This window comes from Brachyistius frenatus, unplaced genomic scaffold (genome assembly GCF_029030835.1).
Source record: "Brachyistius frenatus isolate BFR_SWC_R1_liver_20210118 unplaced genomic scaffold, ASM2903083v1 Contig_6, whole genome shotgun sequence".
Taxonomy (NCBI): Eukaryota; Metazoa; Chordata; class Actinopteri; family Embiotocidae; genus Brachyistius; species Brachyistius frenatus.
In genome coordinates, this window is record NW_027210605.1 from 7,617,208 (window position 1) to 7,638,881 (window position 21,674).

The 21,674-nt window shown below is 43.9% G+C and overlaps 1 protein-coding gene across 4 annotated transcripts in view; it reads left to right on the top strand.

Annotated features, from left to right (window-relative positions):
• The window catches only part of rerea (arginine-glutamic acid dipeptide (RE) repeats a), a 125,518-nt gene that overhangs the window by 24,292 nt on the left and 79,552 nt on the right, over positions 1 to 21,674 (top strand). For 2 of the 4 annotated variants that reach the window (XM_069689043.1, XM_069689042.1), the window contains one exon: positions 2,238 to 2,310. The exons of 1 other annotated variant lie outside the window; for it this stretch is intronic. The gene's annotated coding sequence lies outside the window, so the exon portion shown is untranslated. Of the gene's footprint in view, positions 1 to 2,237; positions 2,311 to 10,115; positions 10,283 to 21,674 lie in introns of those variants that run through there. One more of the 4 variants, XM_069689040.1, reaches the window with a different exon arrangement.

Sequence of the window (21,674 nt, forward strand, 5' to 3'; positions counted from 1 at the left end):
AGGGCCGTGGTGGTCAGAGGGGATTGGGGTTTCAGAACGGGATTTTGGGATTGTGATGTCAAAAAGGTCACATTGAGGCTGAGCGAATTTGTGTGGGTGGGTGGGTGTGAGAGAGCGCATGAGAGAGCGCATGCATATTCAGCTCTTAAGACTGAGATGAGGCAGCTAAAGAAGGAAAGGCCAGTTTGTCTTTGTCATCATCCACATCAGGCCATGGTGCTCACAAATAATAACCCTCAACTCGCAGAGCACCAAAGTGATCTTGCTCTCACATGAGCACACACACTTGAATATAGGAATGGACATTTCTAGGCCTCTTGAGCTTGTTTTAGTTTCTCTGTTGTGACTAGTGGGAGAGACTGGATGGATGGGCAGTTTGTTAAAAGAATGATGTTGCATGCCTTCTGCTATTCGGATACAGTTTATAGGCCGAGATATGAGCAGATTAAAATGGAGATGGGTTAGTCACAGACTGATTTTAGAGGGTTTTACAAAAAAACAGAGATAGATGTGTGCGAGTGTGCATGACAGCCACATTGTCTGTCACCGTGGAAATCCCGGAGTTACTGAAGAGATTGCAAAAATCAATGTGGGCTATTCATACATGGATCTAATCCTCAGATTTACTGCCATTTAATCTGTGGTTATGGCAGGGCTCTGATGCCTCTAATGCTGTCAAACAGATGTCCCTGCTCAGCCACCCAGGTTAGGCTGCACCTGGTGACACTATTGAGGCCCGGCGGTAGGTGGCCCGCTGCACACTTCATCTCGTCCTCGGGTGGCAGCTATTGTATGAAAACACGCATTACACTGTCATGTTACATCTAAAAAGAAAACCATGCTAAAACAATTAAACCAAACATCTTTGACCCTAAAATCTTCTTCGGCAAGTTTTGACCTTGGAGTGAATCTAAATATAACATGCTCACCTCTATGTTTGGGCCAGACAACAGTACACCCAGTTCACTGTGCTGCTGAACAGTGCTAAGATTGCCTGGCTAGATATACTTTGATTTTATTCACGGCACACCAGGTGTTACTTTCGAATTCAAAACCCTGCAGACCATTTCACTTCATGCAAGCTGAATTCAGGAGGTGTGTTGCATCAGAGGCAGCCAAAGAATCATAACAAACAGAATAATTTTGCACATCTGGTAAATATCTTGGGATATTGTCTTGTTTTGTACCGGCTTTTCTGTCAAGAACTAATGGTTAAGAAACCATCCAATCACAACTTCAAAGCTCAGGAACACAATCTTCACCTGCCCATCATTATATTTACAGGATCTACACTATTCTCAACCATGCTGACATATTTTCCGAAATAATCCTCAATACTCGTGGGGTTTTAAAATTTTTTTAAAAATGTTTTACCAGTTAAGCTGCTAGGAAAGGTGCAAAAATATTAAAGCACATGAACAGACTTCATTTAATTAACAATCATTGACTATAGTGAACAGTTTTTTTTTTTTTTTATATAAAAGAATGACACAGTGAAAGAATTTCTACCTATTTAATTAATGAGTTATTTGTTCAAATTAAGACGTGTACTCTGCCTAATCAATCTAATTTCATTGTTACATTCACAACCGCAGGCACACGTGCAGCAGGGGGGGAAGTGCGCGCACACACACACACGCACACACACACACGCAAGCACGCACGCACACGCATGTATCAGACCGTGTGTGCGCGTTTTGTTTCTGCGTGTTAAAGAGAGTAAATGCGGGGAATCTCTGTGCGGATGCTGAATGTGAAATGTCAATGTTATTGAACAGGTGCTGCGAGGCAGAGCTGTGATGTTTTTATTTCCAAGCTCTTGTAGAGCGAGACAGAGAAGAGAGGGCTCATGGGATAATGGGGGAGGTTCAGGGGTGGGGGGTGTGCGAGTGTGTTTTACAGTGTGTGTTGCAGGTATAAGTGCCTAGATCTGTGTGTGTTCAGAGAGGTTTCCTGCGAAGAGGGAAATGAATACTGGCTTAGAATAAATGCTCACAATCTCCTCAGAAAATGTTAACCACACTGTGAAAGGTATTATTTTTTTGTGCACCTTTGTGGCTTTCGGTTGCTACATTCACCATATGTTCAACATGATGCTGAATATGGCAGCCGTTTTCACCCAGGCATACACCTCTGCTGTCAATCTGTTATCACCTTGTTTGTTCCATTTACACATCATTCATTTTTTTTTTCCCCTGTCCTCTCTGTGTGTCTGTTTTTTTTTTTTTCCCCTTCAGTTTTTCTCCAGCAGACTGTCGTTGTGTCAATACTTGTTGAGAGCCAGCGAGCTAGGAGGTGAATGCAGTCAAGGTTAGTCAACAACGCTTCATGACACTGGAGCGCTGACTAACGCACCGTTGTTTTTTCCCCCCCCTCTCTGCCCTAACCTCTCCCACCCCAAAAAAAAGTTTTTTTTCTATCCTTGCCCCACCCAGTGGACCCTGATCATGTTCTCTGGGTGGCCTTTGTGCTCTCAGCCTGACACTTCTCCGTCATCATGCTCACCCCTCGTCCTGCTGCTTCTTCACCTTCCTCCTCCTCCTCCTCCCTACCGCTGCCATCTTTCCTGCTACTTTGAATGCTGCTGGAGAGAACAGCTCAAGTCTGTCAGCGCTGATTCATCCCTCAGTTGCGAACTCGAGCTAATTCATTCCTGTGTTTGTGTCTGGATTCATTATTTGCTTTTTTTTTGTTTTTGTTTGTTTGTTATACCTGCTGTGTATGCAGGTCTTTCTCCTTTGTTCGCAGCTGTCTTTTAGCAACGCTTACACCTTCATGCTGCCAAGCTATCCTTTTTTTTTTTTTTTTTCATTGTGGTTTCCTTTGTGATTCTACATTACACTTTAAATTCCAATGAGCACGGTCTGAAAATGTGATTACTGTCTTGCCATTTTGAGTTCCCTCTTTTTTACCAAAAAAAAAAAAAAAAAAAAAGGAGCGAGAATGACAGCAGCACCTATCTGAATGTACAACGGCGGTGGAGAATCCAGGTGGAGAATCCAGTCACGATATGCAGGGGCAGTTCAAAGCTGGCTAGCAGGTTACTTAATGAGTTTGGTAATTGGCTTGCCGAGGCCTCCGCACATCCCTGCCCTCCTGCTGCTGATGTGTGCAGGAACAGAGAGAGCTCCAGCTCGCACTCCCTCCCTTCGTCTTCCCTTCCCTCCCTCGACCCATCTATCTTTCCCTCCACCCACCCCTCTCCCACGAGCTGACTCCAGGAGCTAATGCTGCACCAAGCCTCCTCTGCCTGCTCCCCACTGTTCGTATAATCAAGACAGTTAGCATGCTGCATGTTAGGTTTCCACTGGGTTCACTATTGAATATCAACAACATTCCACTAACTCCTCCTCCTCCTCCTCCTCCTCCCTCCCCTCCCTTCCCCCCTCTCTCTCCCTCTGGGTTGCTATCTCTTCCATGCACTCCCACTTCCTACAGCACATTTTCACACACAATTTTTTTTTTTTTTTGGTATGTTAAATGCTTCGTGCATTATGCAGAATATGTACATTCAAACATGCAATTTGCTGAATTTCCAGTCCACCACCTCGGAGTAGTTATTCTCTGCGTGTCCATGACGGCATAATGACAAACATGCTTCCATAGCCAGTCGATTCATAAGTCCAAAGACGAGGAGACGTAGGCTTGCCGGGTTATCATACTTGACACGAAACACATCATTCTTGGATTTGAGCACGTTATTTCTTCAGACTCATCAGAGAGAGTTTTTTTTTTTATTTTTTTTTTCTCCATGCTGTACAGCATCAGCTTGCATTAAAAAAAAATTCCCTTCGGGTTTTAGTTGTAACAGACAGAAGTTTTTTTTTTTTTTTGTGGTCTTTTTTTGTTTATGGCTTTGTTTGTTTAGGAAGAAGATTGAATGCCTTTGGGGATCTGCACTAGTGAGACTAACCTCGTATATATTCTGACTAATGAGTGAGCGTCCCACCTCCCCACCTATTCCCATTAATTTCCATTTTGTACCTTTAAAAAGCCATAAATAAAGCCTGCATGCATTAGTAAATGTAGCCGCCTCTTGTTGCAAGACTGCTGCCAAGCATTTTATCTACTCCCACGGTGGAACGGCTGATTCTGAGCGCTGTAGGGGTTGGAAGGCCAAAGCACAGCTAAGTGGCTCCTCTTGACCTCAGCACTGATCTCCAAACTGTCTGCGCTGACTGCACAGGGACCGATTTTTAACCGTTCGCTCCCACAAAAACAGTCTAATCTCATAACACGGCCTCAACACTCTGTCTGTGCGCCGTCTCTTTCAATGAGACATCCTTTTCTCACCGCATCCAGTGCTGACATGCTGACCGTACATTTGCCTTTGCGATTACTTCTCGCTGCTGTTATTCATGCCAAAATGAAAAGGAGGGGAAAAAAAAAAAAAAAAGGAATGTGAGGAAAGGGAGGTGGAAAAATCCGAGATTGTGAGAAATTAGCTTGAATGACTTGAGAATCTTTTTCCTCTGACCTAATTGATGTGCTTATTCTAGTTATCACTATCTGTCTGTAAATTAAATGGCTGAATCATTATCTTACACACTGAGAGTAGCCAAGTGTGACCAGAGGAGAATAATTGATTGCAACTGGAGGCAGCAAAAAAAAAAAAAAAAAAAAAAAGATACAGCGCTCTGGGCTATTACGCCATAGTGAGCATGCCAATGGCATGAATTACACTGTGGAGAGTTACATTTTTGGTTTACACATTATGAGCTTAGGTTCCCCCACCCCCACCTCCTCACCAAGCTGCACGTCTGCTCGTTGCCCACAGGGTGGCAGTGTTCGGAGGTGAGACAGCCATGTGCTCTGTGTGAAATGGAGCAGTCATTGGCTATCTGAGCACATTAGCTTGGAGACAAGTAACCACACAATGATGGTCACACACCCCAACTGCCACTCTGTTGCTTGCTTTCATGACCGTGGACCTCATTTGCTTTGATAACTGCCGATTAATCCCGGGGTGTCAATCTCCTGGAATAGAATTTTCCTAGCAGGGCCTGGAGCCTAGCAGCAGACACATGCACTGTTTGTTTATCTTTGCCGTGTCTTTGTTCACAGAAGGATTTGCCTGAAATGTAAACTTCCTCTTATGCACCACAGCCTGCGCCCTACCTCTCTCTTTGGAAACACAGTCTCATTCCTCAGAGCCTGTTCTCGGCGCAGCCGTGGCACGCTGAACTGCTCTTTTATTCAGATGAATGAGGCCCTGTTTTGCCTGGAGAATCAGACAGACACAGACAGTCCATGTGAGAGCTTGAAGAATGTCTGTGGAAAATCAGGGGCTTAGTGAAATAGCATCTGAGGTATTACACGTGTGCGTTTGTTTGTGCCTGTGTCCACTCTATTTACGGTCTTAAGAGTTTATAGCCGTCCAGATTTGGTTAATTTTTTTTGGCGGTTTTATGAGAATTTCACACCCTGGTTTACTGTTATGTTGGCTTCTTTTATTCATTTCAGTGAGCTGTGATCTAATGGAAAACTGTAGTGCTCTATGTGTGAATTCAGCCGTAGCGTGAGCTCCTATTTAAAGCAAGTTTCTTATTTGCTCACATATATATCAAAGTCTGCAAATGAGCAATTGGTTTCTGCTGTATTTCATGAAGAGAAAATGCTGTGCTTTCTCCCACTAACATTTGATCAATTTATCTGCCAGGTGGCAGGCACCTCCATCTGGAGTAAGATTTACTTACATTCATTTTTTAAATATGCAAGTTTCACTCTCTTGAGTAGCTTGTGTAGCTTGGCAGGGGGATTAGACATATGTAGCCTACAAGTGTCTTGGTTTTCAGAGTGTTCAGAGGCTGCCAAATGTGACTGTGAATAGCTATGTAAACAAGATAGCTATGTGAGGCTAGACCTTGCACTGATTGCCTAAAGTGAAATACCATTCCTTGGCTTCTCTCACATTTTTACAACTGTGTTAATGATGACAAATAAAGGCTCACTAGGTAGCAGCTTAATTACTAGCTGTCTGTTTGGATTGTCGCCAAAGGAAGTCTTGATTTCCAGTTAGTCCCTTGTCACCTTGATGAGGCTGTTTGCTTGTGTGGAGAAAAGTGTATATCCTCTTTTGATGAAATTGCATCTTTTCTATTGCAGTTAATGTAATTTTACTCTTGTTTAGTAACTGTTCTTTTTAGCACAAGCAACTCTCTCTGAAAACCTTGAATCTTGATATCTACAAGCGTGCAGTTAACCATATTTAGTTGAGTAATTTCTTTGAGTTACTTTGTTGGGCGATTGAAGAGGATTGTTTTATTGCTTCCCCCTTCTCTCAAACCCCTCAGGCAAAAATTTGTGTTTTAATTAGTTGTGTAAGACCCTATTTTCCCTTTGGATTCCCCCAACTTGTAAAGCGCTCTCTTAAGAATCCATGTAGGCTAAAAGGGGCAATGAATGATTTGAAGTCAGCTCCTTTTTTTATTTTTTTTTTTAATGCTTGCCTGCCAGCAGAGAGAGGGGAGGGGCTATCAGCGCTCGCCCTCAGTATGAGGAACAGTAACTTCAAGCAGCAGTCACACAGAGCCTTTGTTCTTTATGGATATAGTACGTGTGGCGAAGACAGTCGTTGCTTTAAAGCCCCATCTGGAAAAGCACTGTTCGAATTTCTAATACAAGAAGAAAGGCTCCTTTAGATAATACCTGCCTAAGAATGGTAAAATAGTCGCGAAGTTCAATCAAGCACATCCATTTTCCCTCCTCTTTTTTTAATTTTTTTATTGTGTTTTGGCAGCGGCGAAGTTAGCTTGTTACACTGTAGAGATTTAGTCATGTGTTAAAGTCGAGCCTCTGAAGTACACCCCCAGCACCACCACAACCTAAACCTCCTCTTGGTTTACAAGTCTGTTTTCTTCTCTCAATCCCTTTTTCCTTCAACTTGTCTGCTCATCCCTGGTGAATGTATTAAATGAAGTTACTAGATATGAGTGCTTAAGAGGCCAAGGCCTCTGAGGCTTGCCAAGTCTCTCACAGGCTTGGCTCAGTCATCCATGTCACTTTTTTCTGTTGTTTCAGCTACTGGCTGACTTATTTGTATTGCTGAGCACTTTTTCTCTCTCTCTCTCTCTCTCTCTTTCTCTTCTCGCTCTCTGTTTTCTGCCTCTGAGTGGCTTGTTTTTCTGCGGTGTGGATAAAATCAGGCTAAAGCAAACAGTTTGTGTCAGCCACAGCTTTTGTTAAGTATTCATTTTTAATGAGCGTAAGTGGCTACAGAATCCTATAAAGCATAAACGCAGTAGTCGGAGCGGGGAGGGGGAAGACGAGGGGCATGTGGCTCTTTGATTCAGTGGCAGTGTCTTTTTGTTTAGTAACACTTGTAGTGAGTATATTTGATATTTCTAAATGGTAGTTGGCTTTATTGTGCCTTTTTTTTCTTCTTCTTCTTCTTCTTTCTTCCTGGTGTTGTTAGCTCCAACAAGGAATTGCTCTGTTCTAACAATCTTTAGGAAAAAGAGTGTCGCAGAAAAGTGTAATTTTTCTCTCCCGAGCAGTGCGCCGTGCTGTTAGATTCCCTCTGAATTCAGGAACAGAGACCAAGCAACCGTTTTTTTTGTTCTGCCGGGATCGAAGGCACCATAGCTGCAGAGAAAGGGGTGCTCAGGGAAAAGGTATTGTGATGGGCTGTTTGAATGCTGAACAGAATTGAATAGACACAGTCAGCTTCCCAGATACATGCTTAGGCCTGTAGAATGTGGAGTGCTTTGCTTGTAACTGCACCGGTTGTCTCCTTTCATTATCGGTTAATGGTGCCCAACTTGACAGAGCCATGTGATAAACAGAGGAGCTGTGAAATCCTGGAGGTGGAGTTCTCGTCTGCCTGATAATGGGATCTCATCTGCCGGGGAGGGGAGCCTGCCCCGCCAGCCAATCCAGCTTTGCTTTGCACTGCCTTCAGAGTGGATTCACTGCACTCACCCTTCACTGCTGTCTTGGGCCAACTTAAGCCTCACACTGTACTGAAAATGGTGGCATTTTGACTCGCTTCTTCTCAAAAACCTGATAGAAAATTCTTTACAGCCTCAAATACCTTTGTATTTTATTTTGATGGCGCCTCAGAAACCAGGAGAGACGTGCCTTTCTGCCTCCTTATCAATCTCGGATTCCTTTTTAAATGTTTGTGTAACTCGGGGAAAGCAGGCAGTGTGTGTGTGCCTGTGTGTAAATATTATAAACATTGACCTTGTGAAATGTATACATACTGTGATAAGGGAGGCGCCGTGGTGTTGGGTTACCATGTGGAAGTGGGGGGGGGTACAACTTCTCAGGACAGTTGCCTCAGGAGCTGGAAAAGGTTTTACCAGCACTTTGTTGCACAGCAGAACCCCCTCTCCCATCTACCCTCCCCCTCCCCCACAGCTATTGAAACGTGGTTTGTAGCACAATGAAAGGCCCCCTGCACACCACCCTCAACTCAATTTCTATTGATCCTGAATGCCCGTCTCTCCGGCTGCCCCGTGTTTGGCTTTAGAGCAAAAAGAACCTCGATGCACTGACTATTTGCTTCAGTTAATTGGATTCTGACAATGATCCAATATCATGTTTAAGACAATGAAAAATGTGTCAAGCTACTTGCTCAGTGAAATGGAAATCATCCTATTAATTTATAACTTAACGAGGTCTATCTTTGTTTTCTCGCTCTTCCTACATGGGTGAATTAGTGTCTATTTTAAAAAATATATATATTTCACTGGTAGCATTTAGATAAAGAGTAAACAAACTGCATTGTGTGTTTTCTACCATGAAATATAACAGAAATGGGACCTTGGGGGAAAAAAGAATAAAATAAAGCCCCATCGCATGTGATGTGACGTGATGTGCAGGCTAACCATTAAAAATCAGCCTTCCAAATATGGCTAATGGACTAGTGGCATTATCATCTCTGCTTGTTTCTGCCTTTTTAGTGGGTGGGGTGACTAATTAATTCATTATCCAAATATGCAAATGAGCTCCACAAGCCTGAGCAGCATCCAGTCGCCTCCCTCCGGTGTATTTTCCAGAAGGTGCATACACTAATGTTCTCAGATATAAATCAGCGACCTTGTATGTAATCATTTTATTATTATTATTTATTTATTTTTAATGCTAGACTGTTGAGCCCAAGATTTACAAAGGCACCACCATGACTACTACTACTACTACTAGCACTAGCTCTCACGGCTTTCATTGTCTCGCCTTCGTGTTTTCAGTCACATTCCCATAAACATTATCATTGATCGGCTCATGATGGTCGGTCGGGCCACTTTGGCTGCTGTGCGTCACGCTTTTCCTCGCGCAAGCAAAAACACACACACACACACACACACATGCAGACACAGTGCACGCGGCGCCGTTTCCCTACGGGGCTGCCATCACTCAACAGCCCCATTGGCGTCCCCCCCTCATCCACCACCACCACCTCCTCCACCCCTTTGTCCCTGACGATTATTTGAATCCAGTCCATGTTTTTGTTTCGCTCGGATTTTTTTTTTTTTTTTTTCTTACGCTTTTTTTTTTTTTTTTTTTTTGAGTGTGGTCGGCGTAATTCTCCTTCACTAGTGTCTGGATAAAGAAAGACTAGGTCAGCCATGTGGATGCGTCTGGTGAACAGCTGAGGAGGAGGAGGAGGAGGGTTGGAGAGGGTTTACAGAAACGGAGGGCGCGATAGGGAAAGCGTGGAGTGTGTGTGTGTGTGTGTGTGTGTGTGCATAAGAGAGAGAGAGAGAGCGAGAGAGAGAGAGAAGAGAAGGAGAGAGAGAGTGTGTGTGTGTGTGTGTGTGTGTGTGTGTGTGTGTGTGTGTGTGTGTGTGTGTGTGTGTGTGGAAAAAGGAAGCGGAGCCTGTTAACGGCGAACTCACTGGTTTCCTACCCCTCGAAACAAGCGCTGTGTTACTTTTCATGTGGACTCTATCATCGACAGCAACAACAACACGGCCGAAGGGAACAGGAGCAGTTTCGAGGGGGGACTAGCCGACGTTATAGTGCCTTTGATCGGCTATTTTCGGACGTGAACGGTCTTATCAGTAAAGTGAAACCGTCTTTTGTTGAAGCAAGTGCTCGCCTGAGCCCCTCCGTGCAGGCAAGCGGGGTTTTTTTGTGTTTTTTTTTTCGTTTTTTTTTTCTTTCCCCTAAACAGGGGGGGATACAAAGTGGCCGTGTTCGCCTCGTTGTTGTCCCGGTTCTTGGATTAGGTCCAGCTGGCTCGCCTTTTTTAAGTTCGGTGGGTCATCACGGGAAAAGGATCGCGTCTTCAACTTGTTTGCAGCAGTCTGTGGGACTCCAAGAATCAGCAGACTGGCGGGTGAGTAGTTGAATAATAATACAAAAAAAAAAAAAAAAAAAAAAAAGATTTCAGGATAGTTGTGGTTGGAGGAGGACGAGGTGGGGGGAGCAATGTGTGGTGATAAAGAAACTGAATTTAGGCAGTAGTGGCGACTAAAGCCGGGTGGCAATTATAGTTGGAGCTAGAAGTGTCCTAATTTAGTTTGTACCCAGAGGAGGAAGCGTGTGTGACCCGGAGTCAAATGTTTTTTGAGTGCTCTGGGGAGCTGAAAGTTGGCCGCATTGTTGTAAAACTTGGCTCTCTCTGGACTGTAGCAGACCCCCCCCCAAGCAACCTCCATGACCTGACCAGCCTGGAACAGGGTTTCAACAGCTAATGGCTTTAAAGTGAGAAGAAACAAAAGGAGAGTTTACATGGAAACCTTGCTGCCAAGGAAACACGCATCAAATATGTCAAAACTATTTGTGCCTTCAGTAAACTTTTGAGGAAAAAAAAGTTTTGACAAGGAAAAATGTTTTAAAAGATCTTGACCAGTCAGTGGCACAGACATTTTGAAGAGTGGGATTTCCCCCTAGTTTGGCATAAAGGATGGGCTGTTAAATTTGCACCCTTGCTTATGTCATAAATTGATTATTGGATTGTAATAATGGAAAGTAGTTACATGTTTTCTGAAAGTTGGGTAGTAGATAACTGTGTGTATTTGTCTGTGTGTGTGTGTGTGTGTGTGTGTGTGTGTGTGTGTGTGTGTGTGTGTGTGTGTGTGTGTGTGTGTGTGTGTGTGTGTGTACACAGGCTGTACCAAACTGTTGAAGGGCCACCAAATTAACTTGACTTCCCCCCCTTCAGCACCCCAGAGGCTATGAACTCTGGCCTAAGCACATGCAGCTCTCACTGTGAGGGGGGGGGGGGGGGGCTGTGCCTGTTGTTGAAAAGAGCAAGGGGGCTGGCTGGTGGGATGTGTGTGTTTAGGAGGCCGCAGTTTCGGATTTGGAAGCAGACTACAGTTATTTGTCTGAGAGGCAGCTTATCTTGTGTTTTTGCATTATAGTGGTGGGGGGTTGGTGAGGATGGGGGTCTGTTTACTTAAACCACTGTAAATTGGTCATAGCCCAGTCCACACAGTGTTTTTCAGCCACATAAGCACAAAGAAAGCTTCAGCCCTGAAAAGATATTCAAATCGATGAAGAGGTGTGTGTGTGTGTGGGGAGGGTGGGGGGGGGGGTAGTGATTGCCTTCAATCTCTGCCATATAAAAACAATCCCTTCCTGAGATCCAGCCTCTGCTGCTGCGTTTTTTTCACTGAGCTATTACATAGCCTCAGATGTTACATTGCTAATTGTGAAGGGCTAATCTCCACCGTGCCCAGCTTCCTGTGTTTTTTTGTTTTTGTTTGTTTTTTGTTTTTTTTGTCCCTGTGTTAGGGGAGAAGTGACCTCTAGCTTAATGATTCAGATGTGATTAATCCACTTGAGTGGGGACGAAGCTGCATCGGTTAATATCGGTATAGACACCAGTGCTGTATACAGTGAAAGATTGTTGGAATACAATTTACGTCATCTAAAACATTGCGCTGCTTTAAGTCATGTGAATACTGGACGTAAGTCACGAGGTGCAATTATAGTTAATAATACACCCGTGTTTACGTTTCTTAACTTTGAACTGCCAGTCGCTACCTGCTACTCTTTGATTTGATTGCTGATTTTAATAGTTTAAGTGTTCTTTGATTGAGATATCTTCAACAGATGACGAGTCCCACTGTTTCTTTATTTACGATTGTCAGTTGATGTCACTTGGCCAGAGTTTATTTGTGCCACCAAAGTCGCCAAAAATACTGCAGTTTTTACAAGGCAGCTTGGGGCAATCAATATGTGACACTGAGGCTTTCGAACATGGTAATTTTTTTTATTTTGTGGCCCCTGAACTAGTCGAGGTGTAGTCCTTTATTAGACAAGATTAGGCCTGTTTCTGAAATGGTTGCCGGCACTGTGACAGAAATCATTTATAGTTTGGTATGTGGATATCATGCAATCGCAGTCTTAGCCTACACAGTCATGTGGGAAAACTCGCACAGCTTGTCTCTGAGCACATTTTGAAATGGCATCCTCTTCACTTCCCCAGAGGTTAGGATATCCATTTAGTTTCACTACTTGTGGACTGAATGAAAGAGGAAGTGGTCAGCCCTCTTAATGGAGTTGTACACAGGAGTTGCTCTGCAGTGTGGGATTTGTATTGGAAAACAGCACCGAGTATTTCACAGTAAGGCACTTATTAGCTGAGAATATAGCAGCCTAAATCTTAATTATGTACGCGCTGCCGTACTGCTGTCGCTATCATTTCAATCATCTTTATTTGCAGTGCTTCGTACCGTGCGTTTGTGGGAAATGAAATCTGATGTGCAATCTGATCTGGGTCTGAGTCCGCAGTCTGTGTTGTTGATTCATGTAAACCAGGGGGAAGCATAGTGGCGCGTGAGTCACCCCCTCCCCTTTCACATAAGCAAGTCTCAGCGCTGACAAGGTACAGAGAGATGGTAAACATTCAGCTCGCATACGGCAGCGTGTACGAGTGTCACCTCTGAGGAATTTGAGGGGTGATATCCGGATCAAAGAGGCTGTTTCTGACCATGCACAGAGAGAGATGCCTCATAGAGTGAGGCTGTAACAGCTGTCTCGCTGCTCAGAGGCGGCTGAATGTTTGACAGGGCATTGGAAAAACGTTATTTAATCTGCTCGCATGATGGCCCTCGCTGGGATTGCACCACGCTGCGTCTCTGCCCCCTATTTTCCTCCCCGTGTCAGAATGATGGCAGTTGCTGGCTGGTAGAAAAAGAAAAAAAAAACAACAACACTTTGAGGCTGTCTGTGTGTTGGTTTTTTACCGATATGATGTAATGCATACAGAATCAGAGAAAGGCGAATTGTAATTGCTGCAGTGTTGGCGGGCCTCTCATTTTCTCTCTAATGAGAAAGTCTGCTGGGGTCTTGATATCTTTTCCATTTGGGTAATAGTCTGAATGACTCAACTGTATTCCATCGTAATTACAAAGAAATGATCCCGTTGTTATTTATGTACGTTGCATAAATGAAAACAGATGTGATGTCTGACTCCTTAGAAAACACGCTGTTGTAAGATGCTGATTAGATAAACATGACTAAATTATATCGTTGGCTTTTTGGCCATCTGAATATGGCTGAACCTCATCTATCTTGGCTACATAACAGGCATTACTTGCAGTTAGCCTCCCACTTTTGACCCCAACAATACAAAAATGCCTTGTCAGAAAGCCAGGTGGAAAATCAATGAGAAGTCATGGCTTCCATACTATTGTTTGTACCATTTCCATCCCCCCTAACACAGACGCCGACTCGCAGTTTTGAGGAGCGTTGATAAATCTCTTCAGGTCCTGTTGAGTTTCATTTCTAAATGGAAGAAGCTCGCTTGGCACGTCAGGACCTATTGTCCTTGCAGATAGTGGTGTGTCGGGGACTCATTCAGAATACCTTAACCACAGATTGACATGGTACACGGAAGAGTGGTAACAGCGCTAAGGAGGCAGTACCCTCTGGTGGGTGACTACTGAAATGGAGAACGATGAAGGCCTGGAGAGGTGCTTTAATTGCTCATAGAAAAACTGCACAGAGGAAAGGCCGATATCTTTAATTAACATAAACCTCAGGAGTTGGGGATGAGTGAGAAATTGGGATAATTGAAAATAGGTCCTATCTCCTTTCCCCCCCTCTCTCTATGTCCGTACATCCTGAAAGCAGCTGAGCCCGTCGGAGGCCACTTTTCACACATGTTAAGTGGGGGGACATCTGGCCTTGTTAATTCAGTGCATGGCCATAAAGTGGAATGGCGGTCCCCACAGGGCCCGCCTGCTCTGAACACCGTCAGATGGAGCCTGTGTGTCCTCTCTACCTCCTCGTCCTCCCCGTGGACCGTCCCTCTTTGACACCAGCTCTGACACTTCAACGAGAACATCCTCACCATCTCGGTTTGAGGATTAAACACTGCTGATGTCTAAGGGAGATAAAGTGTCGGGACATACATTTTCACCCGCAAGAACATTAAATTACAATGTGGCTGCCATGTGCGGTTTTATTGAAATCTTTATTTTTATTTACTCAGAAACATAACACCGTAACCGTGTTTTTTAGTGCTCAACTGAACCCGGATAGCTATTTTTGATCAGATCAGATGTTCAATATCGGTAGCCCTGTATCTGTTAAGTATGTGTTATGATAAATGAGGTGTCAGAGTGTGTATTAACGTTTCCACCTTGCGTCCCTGCATCATCAGGAATAGTAGCAAATAATCAAGTGACAGCAGCGGGGAGGCACTCGCACTGTGCATTCATATCCTATTTTAGCAAGTAAACATTTAATGTGTTCAAATGTACCACGGCTTTATTTATGCATAGAATCTGCTGTTAAATCTGAATTATACATTAGCCAATGAATAATGCATCGGTGCCATTCCTTAATGATTACTTGCCAGGCAGCGAATGGTAATATTTGCTGATAAATTTACCCATTGATCTTGCTTGTGTTTAACCAGGCTTGTAGAGATGATGTTTACTCCATTTTGTGTTAAGGTTTTTTTTTAAGGATGTAATCAAAAACAAGCTAATTGTCTGGGATTTTTTTATTTTTTTTTATTTTTATTTTTTTAATGTTTTCTATAAAATGTCTTTAAAAAAAAATTACAAGTGAGCCCGAAGGAATAAACACAAAATGGACATAGTCTGAATTCTCGAAGTCCCATACTAGTCAGATCTGTTTTTTTCATCACATCTAAGTATCGGATGTTTGTACGGCGTTCTCTTCATGGCAGCTCAGTGGATCAATTGTTTATCCTTAGACCTCTGCAGATAAACGTCCTATTACATCTTTGCCTGTGCTGGCTTGTTAAAGCAAGCATTACACGACAGAGTATGCTTGTTGGAAGTACGTGTCTAGACGATGGCTGTTGCGTTGGTAATTTAGCCCATACTTTGGTGAAGGTTTTCTTTTGACACTGTCTCTATTGGCACCGGTTTTAACAGCCGCACAGAGCCAGATTATTGACACATTATCCTTATAATGCCGTGAGTCTAGCATTGCCTAAGCCTCGAAGCACAGGCTGTTACTGTGCAGATATATTGCTTGTCCACACAATGAGAAAGTATTGACTTGTTGTCAGTCACTCATTTGATTAGTAGTGCGGCTGATTCTGCTTTTCATTTGTCACCCTGGCAACGTAAATGGGAAAACACAGCAATGGCCTCTTTCGCTGCTTTAATGAAGCACCGGAGCATTGCGGACTATCACATCTGGAAGAACTCTCTCTAAGCAGGAATGAATGTCTTTATCACTCACGGTGTATCATTGGCACTTGTCAGCTCAGCCAGTCTCCACAAAAAAAGCCAACATTTGACAGCTTTTCTCACTGCAGAAGGTGCAGCTGTGTGGGAGTAATGTACTCCAACAATTCCTCTTTGATTCTGCAGCTCTGTTGAGTGTGATTTATCTGTATATTTACAGTGCTGGCGAGTTACTTCATTTTCTTTTGTCTGTGTGAAGAGCAGCTTAAAGCAGTTGACTGTTTTTTTGTGTGTCTGCGTGTCTGCGCCAGGTCATAACAAGAGCACCTTACGTTTAATCCAACAGGATTCATCAGTGGCCTTGTTCTTCCAAAAATAATGAGGTAGACAGTAAGGGCTGCCCCAGGCTGCATGTAGGGAGATGATCTCTCTGAACTGGCAAATCATTCCTGTTTTTTTTTTTTTTTATGATAAAAAGACAAGCTAATGGCTCTTCTTGATGCGTGTCAGTGCTTTAAGTTAACTAGCGTTAATTCACAGAAAGATCTAATGGACTTGATTGTCAAGCTGAGTCAAGGCAGCCAGTGAGAGGCTTGTGCTTGGGTGGAGGAGGGGGGTTGTTTTTGCTGGCGGTGATTCTCTCTGGAAGGGATGACTGCACAATCCAGATATGTAAACACGGAGAAACTGAAAGGCAATATGCTGATACCTTGTCTGTTTTCTCTTGATCAACCCAGCTTTTGAAATGAAATGTCTAAGCTCTGCCCAAACACTCTTTGGATTCATCTTGGCAGTAATGGTCCCTTTCACAAACCTGCGTCTGAGCAACTGAGCATTTCAAACATGTAAATCATATGTGGAAAATGGAGATCTTGAAGAAACCATTAACTGCGACAGCACACAATAACACAAAGAGAGTTAAAGACAACAGATGCTCAGAGGGTTTGATTCTGCTCACTGGACCATGGCACTTTGTAGTGCAGCAGAGAATCTCATTGCATTCATGGTAGTCAATGATACAATTGTCCTGCCAGTCATCTGCTCTCCAGAGGCACTCACAGTATGAGTTTAATGCTTAAGCGTTTATCCAAACTCACATTTCCTTGTGTGCTCACACCTGGTGTCATTTTTGCACCCAAAAATCAGGTTGCTTGTTTGCCTCCACAAGACAGCCTGTAATGTTTATCAGGCTGTAGCAGAGTAGACTTCCACCTCTTATAAATAACAAAGCTGCTGAGCCCTGCGTCAGTAAAAGAGGAAGGTTGCCATGATAAAGTCTGATAAAAAATCAACACAAGACACACCAGGAAGCTGTCCAGTTTGCAAACATGGAGTTTTTGGGGTTAGTACTTGAGTCAGCATTGGGGCAAGACTGGACATCTGTCTCCTAGTGATCTATAACGCCCACAATCCCTCCCACAGACTGTCGGCTTTGGCACTCGAGCTGTACACCGGTTGCTGTAGCACACCCGGCAGCCACCCACAACAGTGGCTTATCTCGCAAGCATAACAAACAGCAGGCTAACAAAGAGGATGGAAAGCAATAGGACGCACAGCAACAGAGGACCTTAAGAGTCCTGTGTCATCATGACTCCACTTCAAAATGGAGGCCTTTGTTCTGAGATTGTTGGAGAGGACATCATAGCAAGGTAGCAGCACATCTTTTCATCCTCAAACGCACTCACTCCTACTCACTCAGTCTGCTGTCGGTGAAGGAGATCCTCTGCCTGATAGGGCTTCAGAGGAAGGTATTCCTCTGGGACTGTTGTGGAGGGATTTCTACAGTTCTGCCACGCGCTGATTAAAGGAACACTTGTAGATAATCCTTTTTAAAAAATAGGACTTTGTTGTTGAGGTGGTGGAGTGAGCAGGGGCGTGAGGGACAGAAAAAGCCACAGATTTAGATTTCTTTTTTTTTTTTCTCTTTTTTTTTAAATGGTTATCACCTTGGTATCCGCCACTCTGCTAAGATAAATATTTAATGACAGGGTGGCTGAAATAGAGCTGTCACAGACTGCTGGTGAGAAATTGAGCTTCTATTTAGAGCCCATACTGTTCCATAAAGTCATGGCATTGGTAGACAGCCCAAGGTTATTAGTGTGGTATGAGAGTAGTGTGCGTTTGTGGTGTGTCTGTGGTTTGCCGAAGAGTTTTCACTCTTTTCTTGCTGCAGTGATATGTATGAGAGAAATGCACTCAGTGTGTTATTGAGCATTCACTCATGAATGCTTGATGGATTACGTGTGTGTGTGTGTGTGTGTGTGTGTGTGTGTGTGTGTGTGTGTGTGTGTGTGTGTGTGTGTGTGTGTGTGTGTGTGTGTGTGTGTGTGTGTGTGTGTGTGTGTGTGTGTGTGTGAGAGAGAGAGAGAGAGAAACAGGGCTGTTTTGGCTGCAGCACTATAGTTAATACACAACAGCGATACTATTCAGGCGCACTTCACTTGAACTATTTCCAAAAGAGAAACAGCTGTGTGTTTTTCCCTTTACTACCTTAGTTTTGCTCTGTTTCATTTCACATGATCTCTGCCCTCTGGGTGCTTGTTCGATGTCATTCACATCATGCAAAATTGATTACAAAGGTTTGCGTCAGTGCCGCCTGCAATGAAGTTATCAGTGTGTAAAAAAAAAAAAACCCCACCTGATTTCCCTACATTGATTCTTCCGCTTAAAATCTCGTGAATAGATTCTTAGAATTGATGTGATTTTAGATTATTTTTTTTTGGCTGGGATTATGAAGTGAAACCTGTTAAAGACTTCGGTGTTACTGCACAGCTCATTTAAACACTGATGTAGGCTCTGCTTGATTCATGCTGTTTACTCATTACATGATAGCTGTGGTGAAAGCAATTACTTTCAGCCTTCAAGTACCTTGCTTTTGGTCACACAGCGGCTCTTATTCATTTCAGTGGCGCTCCCAAGGCCCCGAGGCTTCCAATCAGTCCAGTGAGTGGCAAGCACTAACATCTTGCCTCTGTGTAGGAAATAGGTGGGTAAACACAGCAGAGTCCTTGAAGCACTTCCCATCGCCGCTATTGGATTACCAGCTGCCTTTCTAGGCCTCATCTACACAGATGAGCGCCAAGATCAATGGAGCTCTTAGTGCAAAGCTAATTCGATCAGGACTGGCTTTGCTACTGCTGATCAGAGATTATTTTTTTTTTAACGTTAAACAAAAAAACGTAATCAAGTCAAGCCCGTGTCCAATAGCCCCGCATTTTCAGCTGCTCTGACTCCCATGGACGTCAATAAGGAGGCATTTCATATTCATTATTGAATTGCTGGGTTGGACTGCTGAGAAGAGGTGTAGAGATAGAAGTAGTGAACTGCTGCGTAAAGTGATCCGGCCAGTTTTGCTGAGTGTAGCAGGAATGCCGCTTTTTCTCCAGCGGAGCAACTGGCATCATAAATAAGCTAAGAGCATGTTTTTAGAGGGATGAGGTGTCTTGCCTGTTTGACGGTGAGCAGAGAGAAAGGGTTGAAGGGCATATTGACCCTCTTGTTCCGGAAAGCGAAAAGCAGGCTCTTCATTGCCCCTTGTTCCCCATTAATTATTGTTTGATGCTAATAAAGGAAGAAGGGGTGGGGCGTGTTATGAAACATAATTATTCATTGCAGCATTTCCCCTCGACGAGCACCGTTTCCCCTCCCCCCTCCCCTCGTGCTCAGCGAGGAAGCTGCCAGGCCTGTCAATTGAGTACAGCAGGCAAAGATGTCCCCTCAGCCTTTTAAGGAGGGTACAGGAGGGAGCAGGGTGAAGGACGCCATTTGCCCGAGTGATATATGAGGAGAGACAGCAATATATGTGAGGAGCTGCTGAAAGAAAGATAGAAGGTCAAGCCACATTACACTCCAGCCATTTATTGGCTGAGCACATAGTCTGACCCGGACTGCAAATACAGTTGCTCAGCAGCAGCAGCAGCAGCAGCGATTTTTGTTTATACATCGACGTGGTGTGTCTCAATGGCCTACACATTTTAGATTGACACGCGTGTATACACACAGATGAATGCAGCACTGTAGTGAATATGCTCTCAGTGGCTTTTTATAAGCTTGCAGATGCAGCGGGAAGCTATTTTAACAAGAGAGTAGCTGCACAAACCTTGCCCTCCTAGATCTTATCCAAGCAACTGCGACGGCAGATGCATCAGAGGCTGATTTCCTATGCATGAAAGCAGCATATGGTGTCCTTAAACACAATGCAAGCATGGGATTAGTTAACAATTGTGTCTCATAACACTGGTAATTTAGTGCAGTATAAACAGCTACTCCTGTCCTTTTTTTTTTTTTTTTTCCCCCTCACTAAGTTATTTATTTGAATACAAAGAAAGCACACCTGAAATTTGAACAGTGTGATGTTGGCATAGGCAGGGCTAAGTAGCACTTTCATTGTCATTAATAACCCGGTGTCGAGAGGAGAAGTCGGGTGAAGCTGCCACGGTCAAAGCCTAACATTAGCATTCCAAGAATATCTGCGGCTTATTCGCAGCAACTCGGACACACAGCCAGCTCTGTTCACCTTTGGTTTAAAAAAAGACAACAGGACTCCAGTCAGCCTGACTTACGCAACGTTTGGCCGTATTTTTTTAATGGGCCGTTGTTGTCGCGCGGAGAACGGTGCAATAAATAAATAAAAATCCAATGTATTGCAGTTGTAAGGTGCCGGGAAGGATGAAAAATATGCAGCCTGTGTTTGCTGGAGGCAGAACACACTATCAGTTGGGGATCAAGTCTCCATTTCACACATGAACAGGCAGAGTTAATCTGTGGATCACTACTGTACTCTGTGTCATACCCAGCCTCCATTCGCAAATTTTTTTTTTTTTTTCCCCAAAAAGCCTATTGTTCCAGGCCCCTGTTGGTAATATTTTTCAAAAGTAGTTGCCTTTCGAAGCTGATGTCCATATTTAGGTGAAAACCCGAGCGTATCTTTGTGGTCCTGGTCGTCAGCCATGCAGGTCTGGCTCCTGCAAACTCTTTAAAATTAAGTGAGTGTGTTTGCAGGCTACCTGTGTGCGGCCTGTGTGCTTGTGGCAGGGTGTGCTAAAATGCCACCGCTATAAGAGGCCTATGTCCCAGCCACTGCATGTTTTATGAGCTGTCCACAGAGGATATGGGAGCTCTGAACTCAGATCCTGCTTGTTCCAGCAGCGTTTTCATCACTCCCAACCACTTCCCCCTTGCTTTATTTTTGATTTATTTTTGATTTATTTTTTTTGATGAGGGAGGGGAAACACACACAGAACCAAGCAATATTTACAACACAGTCCTGTCTGTGGCTATCGTTTAAGAAGCATGAATAGCCGCACGGAGACCTTACAGATTCATCATTCATATTATTCTCCTCATACGCACTGCAGAAGGTGCTTTCCCTTCTGCCCGGGATCACTGGCCTGCATGAATGCGATGGTGGATGACAAGGTTGAACGCTACACTGACTATTGTACTCCCCTAGTCACCTCCCCCGCCGACTGCTTTCTAAACCAGCCCTTTTTTCTTAAACAAACACATCTCCAACTGGCAAACCTTTACTGACAGCATCTATTCGCAGTGCTTACACATTGGCTTTTGAGTTATAGCTCTGGTTGCAAGGATGCTGAAATTAGCATGTAGGGGAAATAACAAGAGGAGAAGCTATGTTTAAAAGAGTGATCCTTTTGTTTTATTTATTTTGTAATGGCAATCACTCAAGGTAGTTAGTGTGGTGACGGTTGGTGGATAGAGAAGAGGCGTTTGCATATGGAATAATAGCCTTTCCTAATTAGAGGTAATACCATCCTGCGGTATCTAGAGGTGGAGGTGTTATTTGGCCCGGATCATTGTAAGAAATTGAATGGAGGGATTGTCCTTACCCCCCCCCACCACCACCACCACCACCACCCACTCCCTCACCCCACCCCGACCATCTGCTCGAGGAGTTTGCCACCACGTAGTTAAATAATTTAGGCGGAAAAATTGTTTTGTGTGCTGACCTAATGGCTTTGTTTTGGGAAGCTGGTCCTGAAGACACCCTTCAGTGCCCCCGCTGGCCTGTGCTGTCAGTCTGAAACCTCAGAGCTGTCTTATCTGTCACTCTAATCTATTTATGTTAGTTTTTCCTCAGTGTTGGCA